The sequence below is a fragment of the Sus scrofa genome, chromosome 15 (genome assembly GCF_054392235.1).
Source record: "Sus scrofa isolate SSC_HxYL_T2T_F1_AM1 chromosome 15, Sscrofa_HxYL_maternal_Yorkshire_Landrace_v2.0, whole genome shotgun sequence".
Taxonomy (NCBI): Eukaryota; Metazoa; Chordata; class Mammalia; order Artiodactyla; family Suidae; genus Sus; species Sus scrofa.
In genome coordinates this window covers 23,120,031-23,132,794 of record NC_139397.1, presented here as the reverse complement: position 1 = coordinate 23,132,794, position 12,764 = coordinate 23,120,031, and the positions used below count along the sequence as shown (strand labels likewise).

At 37.4% G+C, this 12,764-nt stretch overlaps 1 long non-coding RNA gene across 3 annotated transcripts in view; it reads right to left on the bottom strand.

The window, feature by feature from the left end:
- Positions 1-12,764, bottom strand: part of LOC110257033 (uncharacterized) — a 499,783-nt gene that overhangs the window by 329,336 nt on the left and 157,683 nt on the right. The window lies entirely within an intron of this gene.

The following is a 12,764-nucleotide window of genomic DNA, read 5'->3' as shown; positions in this document are numbered from 1 at the left end:
TGAAAACAACATTTAGCTAAAATATATTTCATTGTTGACAGGGAAAGCAGAATAGTTGGGAAATATTTTTTAAAGTTAAATGCTAATTTCAATCTTTTTTTTTAATACCAAAATATATTTCAATCCCTTAACATTTTTTCTGCAGGAATATATTTTAATTTTTTAATTCTAAAAAGAAAGTGATTAGGTGTTTTTTGAATCATTTAAAACAATATTTTTTCAAATAAAAATCCATTATAATCACAAAAAATCTTTGGAAAAGCTAATATCATCTTTAAAATAATATTGAGAACTATGTCTAGATACTCATGTTGCAACAGAAGAAAGGGTGGGGGAAAAAACTGTAATTGCAATGTATACATCTAAGGATAACCTGACCCCCTTGCTGTACAGTGGGAAAATAAAATAAATAAATAAATAAACTAATAAACTAAAATAATATATTTACCTTTATCCTATTTTTAACTGATTTAATTGCATTATTTTGCTTAACTACAACACCATTTTAGCCAGTATAAAGTTAAAAATGAGCATGTGAGAGATTTCAAAGATCAAGTTATCTACAAAAACAACAATTTTAATTATCACAAAAAAATAAGTGCTACCTAATTAACTGGAGAAAGAGCATGACCTTAAGATAGTTTCTTCACTGTAACCTTTGTAAACCTTGACTGAATTAACTGTTTGCCATGAAAATTAATTAAGATCACCCTAGAGAGATTCTTTTTATGGATTATCAGATCCCATACTCTATGCATTCTTCACTCGCCATATTGGTGAAAGATGAAGGAAAAGAATGGGTCGGAAAAGTATTTTAGGAAGGTGACCATAAAGAACTTTAAAGGGTACTATTTTCATCACAGAATATGTGAATAGAAGTCCTGGAATCGTGAAGTATACAACCCGAGTGACCATATATGATGGCTCTGATGTTGATAACAAAAAACAAAAAGATAAAATTTTATAGACTTCATACAACAGTAATCAAATGCTGAATGTAGAGGACTAGAGAGAATGAGATGTCAAAGATAATTTTAAAACATTAAGCCAACAGGCACTGGACAATTCGACCCCTGGCCCAGGAACTTCCATATACACAGGTGGAAAAACAAAACAAAACAAAACAAAAAAACAAAAATTATTTATCATGTTTATTACCTGTTTCAAACATTAAAGTGTAAACTTCATGAGGGTAGAGATAGAGATTTTTGCCATTTTATTTTTTTAGTATCTTGAACTGTACCTGACATCAAGTAAGTGCTGAATAAATCTGTGTTAGGAGATGAATTCCTTTGAACTTCTGAGGGCCAATGTCCTAGAGATTTAAGCAATTTATGAAATTTACAGTTTATTTGCCCATATGGAATTATTTTATTCTGTCTTTAAAATCTAATCCCTACATAAGCTGAGGCACTATCATTTTGAACAAATGTTTTGTACATTTGTACATGTGATCAAATAATATATTTATACTACAACACACAGTAAACATCCACATATACAGTCTTTTGTCAGCAAGTGTGTGGAGAATAAAGGAAAAAATACCAACAAACAGGAGCTATTTCTATTCTCTAGAAATATCCAGAGAAATTCTCAACAAAATCTTAGCCAACCGAATCCAACAACATATCAAAAACATCATACACCATGACCAGGTAGGGTTCATCCCAGGTTCACAAAGGATGGTTCAACATACGCAAATCAATCAACGTCATACACCACATTCACAAAATAAAAAAGTCAAAAATCATATGATCATCGCAACAGACACAGAAAAAGCATTTGACAAAGTCCAACATCCATTCATGATCAAGACCCTTGCCAAAGTGGGTATAGTGGGAACATTCCTGAACATAATCAAAGCCATTTATGATAAACCCACAGCAAATATAATACTCAATGGGGAAAAACTGAAAGCCTTCTCACTCAAATCTGGAACAAGACAGGGATGCCCACTCTCACCACTGCTCTTCAACATAGTTTTGGAAGTCCTAGACACAGCAATTAGACAAACAAAAGAAATAAAAAGCATCCATATAGGAAGAGAAGAGATAAAACTGTCACTGTACGCAAATGACATGATACTATACATAGAAAACCCTAAGGACTCAACCCCAAAACTACTTGAACTGATTAATAAATTCAGCAAAGTAGCAGCATATAAGATTAACATTCAGAAGTCAGTCGCATTTCTGTATACCAGCAATGAAATAGTAGAAAAGGAATACAAAAACACGATACCTTTTAAAATTGCACCTCACAAAATCAAATACCTCGGAATACACCTGACCAAGGAGGTAAAGGACCTATATGCCGAGAACTATAAAACTTTAATCAAAGAAATCAAAGAAGATGTAAAGAAATGGAAAGATATTCCATGTTTATGGGTTGGAAAAATCAATACTGTAAAAATGGCCATACTACCCAAAGCAATCTACAGATTCAATGCAGTCCCTATCAAATGACCCATGACATTTTTCACAGAACTAGAACAAACAATCCAAACATTTATATGGAACCACACAAGACCCAGAATCGCCAAAGCAATCCTGAGAAACAAAAACCAAGCAGGAGGCATAACTCTCCCAGACTTCAAGAAATACTACAAAGCCACAGTCATCAAAACAGTGTGGTACTGCTATCAAAACAGACAGACCGACCAATGGCACAGAATAGAGAACCCAGAAATAAACCCTGACACCTATGGTCAATTAATCTTTGACAAGGGAGGCAAGAACATCAAATGGGAAAAAGAAAGTCTATTCAGCAAGCACTGCTGGGAAACCTGGACAGCTGCATGCAAAGCAATGAAACTAGAACACACTCTCACACCATGCACAAAAATAAACTCCAAATGGCTGAAAGACTTAAATATAAGACAGGACACCATCAAACTCCTAGAAGAAAACATAGTCAAAACACTCTCTGACATCAATATCATGAATATTTTCTCAGGTCAGTCTCCCAAAGCAATAGAAATTAGAGCAAAAATAAACCCATGGGACCTCATCAAACTGATGAGCTTTTGCACAGCAAAGGAAATGAAAAAGAAAACAAAAAGACAACTTACAGAATGGGAGAAAATAGTTTCAAATGATGCAACTGACAAGGGCTTAATCTCTAGAATATATAAGCAACTTATACAACTCAACAGCAAAAAAGCCAATCCATCAATGGAAAAATGGGCAAAAGACCTGAATAGACTGTTCTCCAAGGAAGCTATACAGATGGCCAGCAAACACATGAAAAAATGCTCAACATCGCTGATCATAAGAGAAATGCAAATCAAAACAACCATGAGATACCACCTCACACCACTCAGAATGGCCCTCATTAATAAGTCCACAAATAACAAGTGCTGGAGGGGCTATGGAGAAAAGGGAACCCTCCTGCACTGTTGGTGGGAATGTAAACTGGTACAGCCACTATGGAGAACAGTTTGGAGATACCTTAGAAATCTATACATAGACCTTCCATATGACCCCGCAATCCCACTCTTGGGCATCTATCCAGACAAAACTCTACTTAAAAGAGGCACGTGCACCCGCATGTTCATTGCAGCACTTTTCACAATAGCCAGGACATGGAAACAACCCAAATGTCCATGACAGAGGATTGGATTCGGAAGATGTGGTATATATACACAAAGGAATACTACTCAGCCATAAAAAAGAATGACATAATGCCATTTGCAGCAACATGGATGGAACTAGAGAATCTCATACTGAGTGAAATGAGCCAGAAAGACAAAGACAAATACCATATGATATCACTTATAACTGGAATCTAATATCCAGCACAAATGAACATCTCCTCAGAAAAGAAAATCATGGACTTGGAGAAAAGACTTGTGGCTGCCTGATAGGAGAGGGAGGGAGTGGGAGGGATCAGGAGCTTGGGCTTATCAGACACAACTTAGAATAGATTTACAAGGAGATCCTGCTGATTAGCATTGAGAACTTTGTCTAGATACTCATGTTGCAACAGAACAAAGGGTGGGGAAAAAATGTAATTGTATCGTATATATGTAAGGATAACTTGATCCCCTTGCTGTACAGTGGGGGAAAAAAAAAGAAATATCCAGAGAAAGACTAGCATTATATTTAAATTTTTAAATACACTAAAATGTAGACACAGTACTTTTGAATTCTAGTATTTTTGTGACTTCACTAAGATTTTTGGCATTAGCTGGATTTCAAGAAGCCCAGAAGTATCTCATTATAGGAGATCCTCTTAAAATCATATCCAAAATGTAAAGATTTTCAAATAGAGATTGCTTTTATTTGCTAGGGAACGAATCCATAAATTTTTATCAAATTTCAAAAAGTTAACTGCTATTGATGAATATGATATTTACATACATGTTTTAGAAGTATATGTAGTCTAAAACATTTATTTGTTCATTTATTCAACAAATACGCATATGCTAGGAGTGTATACTAGGTACATGCTACATGTTCCAGCTAGACCCTTACAATACAACAGTGAGTAGAGGCAAACTATTCATGCTCGGTCAGTTAAAAGTCTAGTAATTAAAAGACGTAACTGTTAAAAAGTATCTAGTTTTGGACCAAACAGTTGTTTTCCTTTCTGATTTTATCTTACTAAAATTCAAATCAAATATCCCAGTGAACTCAAAATTTATTACCAGAGAGATAAGAATTATTCAATTGCACATTTATGAAAATGTATTTAAAGAACACGAAATCATACATTTCTTGTATTTAAAGAACATGAAATCATACATTTCTTATTATGTGTAATATCATAAATTATTGATAGCTTTCCGTTTACTTGTTAAAATATGCAGCATTTGGTTCTGATATTTTAAGTGTCTTACACATTTACAAAAATAAAATTGTCAGCACTTTAGAGCTGTTATGATCCCAACCTTATCCTAATGCAAATGTATAAGTTTCCTTCTTGCAAGTTAATAAGAAAAATACATAAAAACAAGCTATTTTGAAATCTCTCCTATTCCTTTTAACTATTCATAATGCTTCTTTATATCTTTTTAAGTGTTTCAAAAGTACTAGATCTTTTCATGTGATACTTAATTTTTTAGGCTCCCTGTTCTTCTGTTTACAGAATATTAGTCTTCTGACATAAGAAAATATTACTCTTGTGGATGCTTAAAATTTCATCTTTTTTTTCTGATGAATGAATCATCAGGTCAAAGATCTGTTTAAAGTCCTTATGAGATAATGGCTATTTATTTCAGATTCATTTTTTTCTCCTATCTAGAGTTCTTAATTCCACACACCATAATGAGGATATGAGTAAAGTGTAATTCCATTCTTTTTATTCCTTTTTTTTTTTTTTTTTTTTTTTCAGTAATCGCTCTATCTAGTTGGCATTTACACTTCTTAAGGTGTTAGGAAAAAGTGAGGATCTATTTTAATGGAGAGAAAAATATTTGGGGCTTTTTCAATTGATTCAACCAACTCTTTTTTTTTTTCCCTTTTTTTTATGATAAAATAACATTTCAGTAAGAGTTGATTTAAGACCACTTTTACCTATCGAAAACCAACACTATCTGTAGAACTTTACATTGCATTTATCTTCAATTCCTATTGTTTTGTGCTCATAATAATGGATTTAATCAGCTCCAACTAAATGATTTCCATTAAATATGCACATTGTTATTTTAGATGCTGCCTCTAACCTGCCTTTTAAACACTGTTCATACTTTTCTGTACATTCACTCTCCTCTTGCACTACACATGCACTTTAGCACACTTTAATTCCTTTAACTAGTTTCTTTAACATTTTATACATATTACTATTATATACTTTAAACCCTGCAATAATGTTATAATTGCTTGGCATCAATTTAAATTTACTTCAGATTCAAATGCTCTGCCTTTTTTTTCTTGTTTCATCTCCAAGGTTCCATCTAGAATTTATTTCTTTCATCTGCCTTCTATTTTCCTTGGGGTTTTTCTGCTGGAAGTGAAATTCTTTTATGTTACCTTCATTCTTAAAAATATTGTCTATGGTGGAAAAATTGGGCTCGATAATTGTGTCCTTTAGCAACTGGAAGATGGTTCATAGTTCTGTAGTCTCAGAACTATGTTCAGAATATTGTTCAGTAGTCATTCAATTATTTCCTTGAGGTTAGTCTCTGGCTATGTTTAATTATTTTGTTATAGGCTTCAAGTCCCCTGAAAGAAGATTAAACCCAAAATCCTCTGGCCATGTCTCATTATAATGCCCCTTCCCCGCTTTGACCAGCCTAGGCTGCTCACTCCTCACCCTGCCTCTATATAACCTGTTTTCCATGAAAATAAGGTATCCTGCCCAAACCAATCAGATCAAATATTCCCCACCCAGGGATCAAACAACACTGAGCCCTTCTTACTCAGAGCATAGGGTGCTGAAGTGGGAGAAACTGGGTCTCCACTCAGGTCCACCTCTTGGGGGGACGGATAAGAACAAATTGTAAAATGAGGAGTAGGGCCCTCTTTTTAACCTGTGTGCATCTGAGTTCTCTCTCTCTCCCTGAAAATGTGCTTTTGGTTTAATAAATCTGTAAAATGACCGCCATTCCAATGCTTTGCTACAGTGAGACGGAATGAAGAAACTGTGACCATATCAGTTTTATGCTTTGTTTTCTTCATCATTTACGGAAAAATCTCAGCATTATCCCCTGAAAATTTTTTCTGTGGCCCATTTTTGCCCTTCTTTTTTCAAAAATTTTAGGTAAAAGGGTAAGCATTAAGACCTTCTCACTGAATTCTCTTTTACCCTTTCACTTTAATAATGTATTTTGTCTTGCTTCTTTGTAGCTCAGCTATGCCTAATTATCTATTAAAATCATAGGTTGTCTACTTGGTTTTAGTTATATTTTTCGCTTCCATAATTTTAGATAATTTTTATTCATATATGCAGAATTGCTTTTTATACTTTCCAGTTCCTTTTCCTAAATTTAAAAATTTTTTGTTCTCCTGAACAAGGTAGATCATTATATTACAATCTATTATCTAATAATTCCTCTAAGCAGATTTCCTCTTGACCAATTTCTGTTGAATATTATTCTATTGATTCTAGCTTGTGCATTTTCATCCTATTTGCTTTACTATGTTTGACTGTTTCTTAAGACAATTAATTTCAGAAATAATTTGAATATATTCTTTTAAAGATTACTTTTGTTTCCTTCTGCCAAGCAGAAATATGTGCTAACCAATCAAGATCAAAACTCGACAACTGTTTGTGTTATTTGAGATGGCTTGCTAGAGTCTATTTCATACCCTACCACCTGAAGGCATTTTTTTCAGTTTCGTACCCTCAGCAAGGGATTTCTACTAGGATTTCTACCTTTAGTTATCTCTTAAAGTCAACTTTTATCTTTTCAACTCAGTGAGTCTCCTAAATGATAAGTTTTCTCTCAGATGTGTCCTGGGGATTGGCAGAAGTTTCCAGTACAAAGGTGGCAGTGGAGTCATAGCTGTGAGAGGTCCCTGCTCCTGGAGGTCCAGGATTCTGTCCCCTGTTGCCCACTGCCTCTCAGCTGTCTGGTATGATTAAAAATGCCCCTAATGAAGAAGGGGTTCACTCTCTTCCTCATTATTATATGAGGGCCACATATGTATAACATATGTATAATATGTTCAGCATATTTACTGGAAATGGATTTCTCTCAAATATTAGTTTTTCATAGACTATATTCAGTCACATTATATTTGGATGAAGTTAACATTCTGTAAATTCAAGTTGAAGATCTTAAAAATATTGATAACTTTGGCCCTTAAAATTTTATTCCAGAAGTGTGTTTTAAGAAAAGAGGCAGGATCAAGACGGAGTAAAATGTGATGCTCACCTTCTCCCACAAACACATCCAAAAAAAAGAAAGAAAGAAAAACCCTACATGTAGAGCAATTGGCATAGATTATCTACTAGATGCTGGCAGAAGACTTTAAACTCCATGAAGGGCAAGAAACCCTCCACATAACTGGATGAAACAAAAGAGAAAAAAAGGATTAGGACAGGACCACCACTCCTGAGAGGAAGCTATGAGAGAGGAAAGGCACCTGCACCCTGAGAGGCCACGGTCCTGGAGGAAGAAGTTCAAAGCCTCAGAGAAAAGTGAAACAGCCAGACTTAGGAGGGCAAAGCAGAAACAGAACCACACAGATCATCAGTACAACTACCCTTGGACACTACAGCCTGAGACACACAGTCTGGGGGCTTGGCACTGAGACTCAGGCTTTGGAGGTAAGTTGCAGGGAGAGGACTAAGGTTAGCAGTGTGGAGACAGCCTGAGGGGCTAGGGAGCAGTGTGTCATGTCTAGGGGGCAGAGCACACAGCTGAAGGAGCATGGGATGAGGCTTGGGTCTGCAGGAGAAGCAAGGTACCATTGTTGGGGAGGGCAAGAGGAAGGCTGGGACCATTGTAGAAATATCTTTCTCTGTGAACACATGGGCTCTCAGGTAGCAGGGAACCTCCTGCTCTGGCTACAGGTTGCAGAACACCTCTTGCATGGGACATGGCCTCCAGGGCATCTTGTGCATGGGATACAGGCAGTGGGGTGCTTCTTGCATGTGCTCTTGGGAAGCAGGGCAACTCTTGCATAGGAAAGGGGCAGAAGGAGCCAAGCTATGGCAGCCATCTCAGACTCTGGGGTCCATGAATAGGCACCACATATGGCCCCAGGTACCTCTTGGTCAGTGCAGATGAGGATCCTACAACCAAGTGACACTCACTGCCCTCACTCTCCTGGGAATGCACACGCCCTGCTGTTGCTGCTACCAAAGGATCAGGGTGCCACCTACACCTCCCTTAGGGTCAATGCCATTTCCCAGGACCCCGAAACCAGGAGCACCCTGAGCCACCTACCCACGGGTCCTTGCCACTGTCAAGAGCCTAGCAACCAGGCACTGGCTACTAGCCCTGTCCATTGTCTCCATCTTTCTGGAAGGACGTGCAGGCACACCCCCTATCAAGGGGAATAACAGCATGCACACACTAAGAAAAGAGAAGGTGGACATCCAAACCAAAAGCAGCCCCCATATACAATATAAGCAAAATGAAGACATTCAGGAATGATTCCACTTAAAAGAACAGGAGAATTCCCCCGCAGGAGCAAACAATGAAACTGACCTCTGCAGTCTAGCAGACATGGAGTTCAAAAAAGAAATAGTGAAAATTCTGAAGAAATTAAGAGTGATTATGAAGGAATTAGGAGTGGATATGAACAGTAATGAAGATTACTTTAGAAAGGAATAAGAAAAAATGAGGAACCAAGGAAAATTAGAAAATTCAGTTGCAGAGTCACAAGCTGAAGAACAGAACAGCAGAATGAATAATGCAGAGGAACAAATAAATAAGTTGGAAGACAAAATAATGGAAATCACCCAATCAGGGCAGCAGACAGAAATCCAAATGAAAAATTATGAAAACAATATATGAGATCTATGGGATAATATAAAGGGGCCAATCTACACATAATAGGGATTCCAGAAGGCGAAGAAAAAGAAAAGGGGATCAAAAATATATTTGAAGGGTTCCCATCATGGCTCAGCAGTTAATGAACCTGACTAGCATCCATGAGGATGCAGGTTCAATCCCTGGCCTTACTCAGTGGGTTAAGGATTTGGCACTGCCGTGAGCAGTAGTGTAGGTCACAGACATGGCTCAGATGTCACATTGCTGTGGCTCTAGTGTTGTTGTTACAGCTCCAATTGGACCTCTAGCGTAGGAACCTGCATATGCCACAGGTATGGCCCTAAAAAAAACCCAAAAAAATAAAAATATATATATTTGAATAGATTATGGCTGAAAACTTTCCAAATCTAAAGGAAATAGATATCAAGATACAGGAAGCACAGAGGGCCCAAACAAGTTGAACCCAAACAGATCCATAACAGGACATATTATAATAAAAGTGGCAAATGTTAAAGACAAGGAGAGAATTCTAAAGGCAGCAAGAGAAAAACAAATAGTTAATTATCAGGGAGCCCCTATAAGGCTATTAGCTGATTTCTCTACAGAAACATTATGGGCCAGAAGAGAGTGGCAAAATATATTCAAAGTCCTAGAAGGGAAAAACTTGCCACCTAGAAGACTCTACCCAGCAATATTATCATTTAAAAAAGAAGGAAAAATAAAGAATTTCTCAAATGGACAAAAACTAAAAGAATGAGGCAATACTAAACCCATTCTAAAATAAATAATGAAAGGTCTCCTCTAATAGGAAAGAAGTAAGAAGATACAGGATGAAGGAAATTACAAATGGAAAGTAATCACTTAAAGAAGCCAGCATACAGATCCAGGAAGGGGAGGGGGGGAACTATTCGTAAAAGCAATGATAAACACAAGGAACAGTAAAAGGATAAATAGTAAGATGTAAAAATGGACATCAAAATTATAAATGAGGAGAAGGAAAGTAAGAAAATCTAGATTCTATTTTTTTCAATGTGTTTAAGCCTATATGACTATCAGGCCAAAACAAACAGACATAGGAAGGGGTTAAAATACTTGAACAACAAGGCAACCACAAATTCAAACCAAAAGCCACATTCACAAAAACTAAAAAGAAAAGGACACAGGCATAAAATAGAAACTAACCAAAAAAAGAAAGGAACAAAGGAGAAACAGAGAATTGACTGGAAAACAAGGTTTAAAATGGCAATAAATACATATTTATCAATAATTACCTTAAATTTCAATGGACTGAATGCTCCAATCAAAAACCTAGAGTGGAAGACAGGATAAGAAAAAAAACAAGGGCGTACAATATGCTGCCTACAGAAGACTCACCTTGGGGCAAAGGACACATATAAATTGAAAGCAAATGTATGGAAAAAGATATTTCATGTGAATGGAAATGACAGGAAAGCTGGAGTTGTAATACTCATATCAGACAAAATAGACTTAAAACAAAGGCTATAAAGAAAGCTAAAGAAGGACACTATTTAATGATAAAAGAAGAAATTCAAGAAGAGGATATTATATTTGTCAAAACATTTTCTCCTAGTACAGGAACACCCAAATACATACAACAAATACTAATGTACATAAAAGGAGAAATTGATGGAAGTACAATAATAGTAGAAGATTTTAACACACCACTCACATCAATGGACAGATCCTCTATATAGGAAATCAGGAAGGTAGCAGAGATCCTAAATGACACAATATAATTTAGACTTAATAGATATTTTAAGGACATTACATCAAAAAAAAAATCAGAATATACAGTCTTTCCAGGGCCCCATGGAACATTCTCAAAGATTGACCACATAATGGGGCACAAAACTACCTCAACAAATTTATGAGTACAGAAATCACTTCAAGCATCTCTTCTGACCATAATGGCATGAGACTAGAAATCAACCACAAGAAAAGAAGAGAGAGAAAAAATGACTACATGGAAACTAAACAACATGCTACTAAAAGAAAAAAAAAAAAGAAAAAGAAAAAAGTCAATGAAGAAATCAAAAGGGAAATTAAAAAATAGTTTGAAAAAAAGTGAAAAAAAATAGTTTAAAATAAATGACAATGAAAACACAACCATTCAAAATCCATGGGCAGAAGGATCAAGATGATGGAGGAATAAGATGTTGTGCTCACCTTCTCCCACAAACACATCATAAAAACACATCTAAATGTAAAATAATTCACAGAGAATATCTACTGAATGCTGGCAAAAGAACATAAACATCCAAAAAGGGCAAGAAACCCTCCACAAACTGGGTAGAAAAAAAGAGAGAGAGAAAAAAAAAGAGAGAGTGAGCATGCAAGAGAGAAGGAATCAGGACAGGACTAGCACTCCTGGGAGGAAGCTATGAAACTGAAAAGGAACCCACACCCTGCAAAGCCACCTAACCCTCAGGGAGATCAGCTGAGACACAGGGACCTCAAAGTTGCTGAGAAATGCAGAGCAGATGGACTAAGAAGGGCAAAGCAGAGTGAGAGCCATACAGATCATCTGGACTACCACCCCAGACACCACAGCCTGAGATGCTCGGGCAGGGGCTGGGCACCAAGATTCAGGATCTGAAGGTCAGTTCTGGGGAGAGCACTAGGATTGGTTGTGTGGCGACAGTCTGAGGGGCTAGGGAGTGGTGTACCACAGGATGGGGAGTGGAATGCCACAGCCAAGGGAACAGGGAGGAGGTCTGAGCCTGCGGGAAAAGCAAGGTGCCATTGCTGGGGAAGGCCAGAGGAGGAGGGGAAGACCACCATAGGAATCTCCCTGTGCACACACGGGCTCTTAGAGGGCAGGGCACCTCTGACACAGGCTACGGATGGCAAGAGGCAACATGCTCGGGCTACAGGGCTATGGGTGGCTGGGTACCTCTTATGTGGGCTAAGGGCAGTGGAGGGCTAATCTTGACACAGTGCCTCTTGCATTATCTACAAGCAGCAGGGGCAAGCCACAGCAATCATCTCAGAAACCAGAGGGAAATGTGGCCTACCACCACTAGGGGTCTGTGAACAGGCTCCACCTGTGGCCCCAGTCACCTCAGAGGTCAGCAAAAAAGAGAGCATTGCAACCAAGCACACCTGTTTTTACTCTCACTTTCCTGAGAACATACCCGCTTTGCTGCTGCCACTGCCAAACACTCCAGGCAGTGCCCATACATGCTTAATCACTGTCACTTCCCAGAACCCTGCAACTAAGAGCAGTTTGTGCAGCACCTCCTGCATGGGCTAAGCAGGATGGGATGTTTCTTGTGAGGTCTACGGATAGTGGGGGAAAACCGTCATAGTTATCTCTGACTCCAGAGGAGGGCATGGCCTGCCACCACTAGTGGTCCAT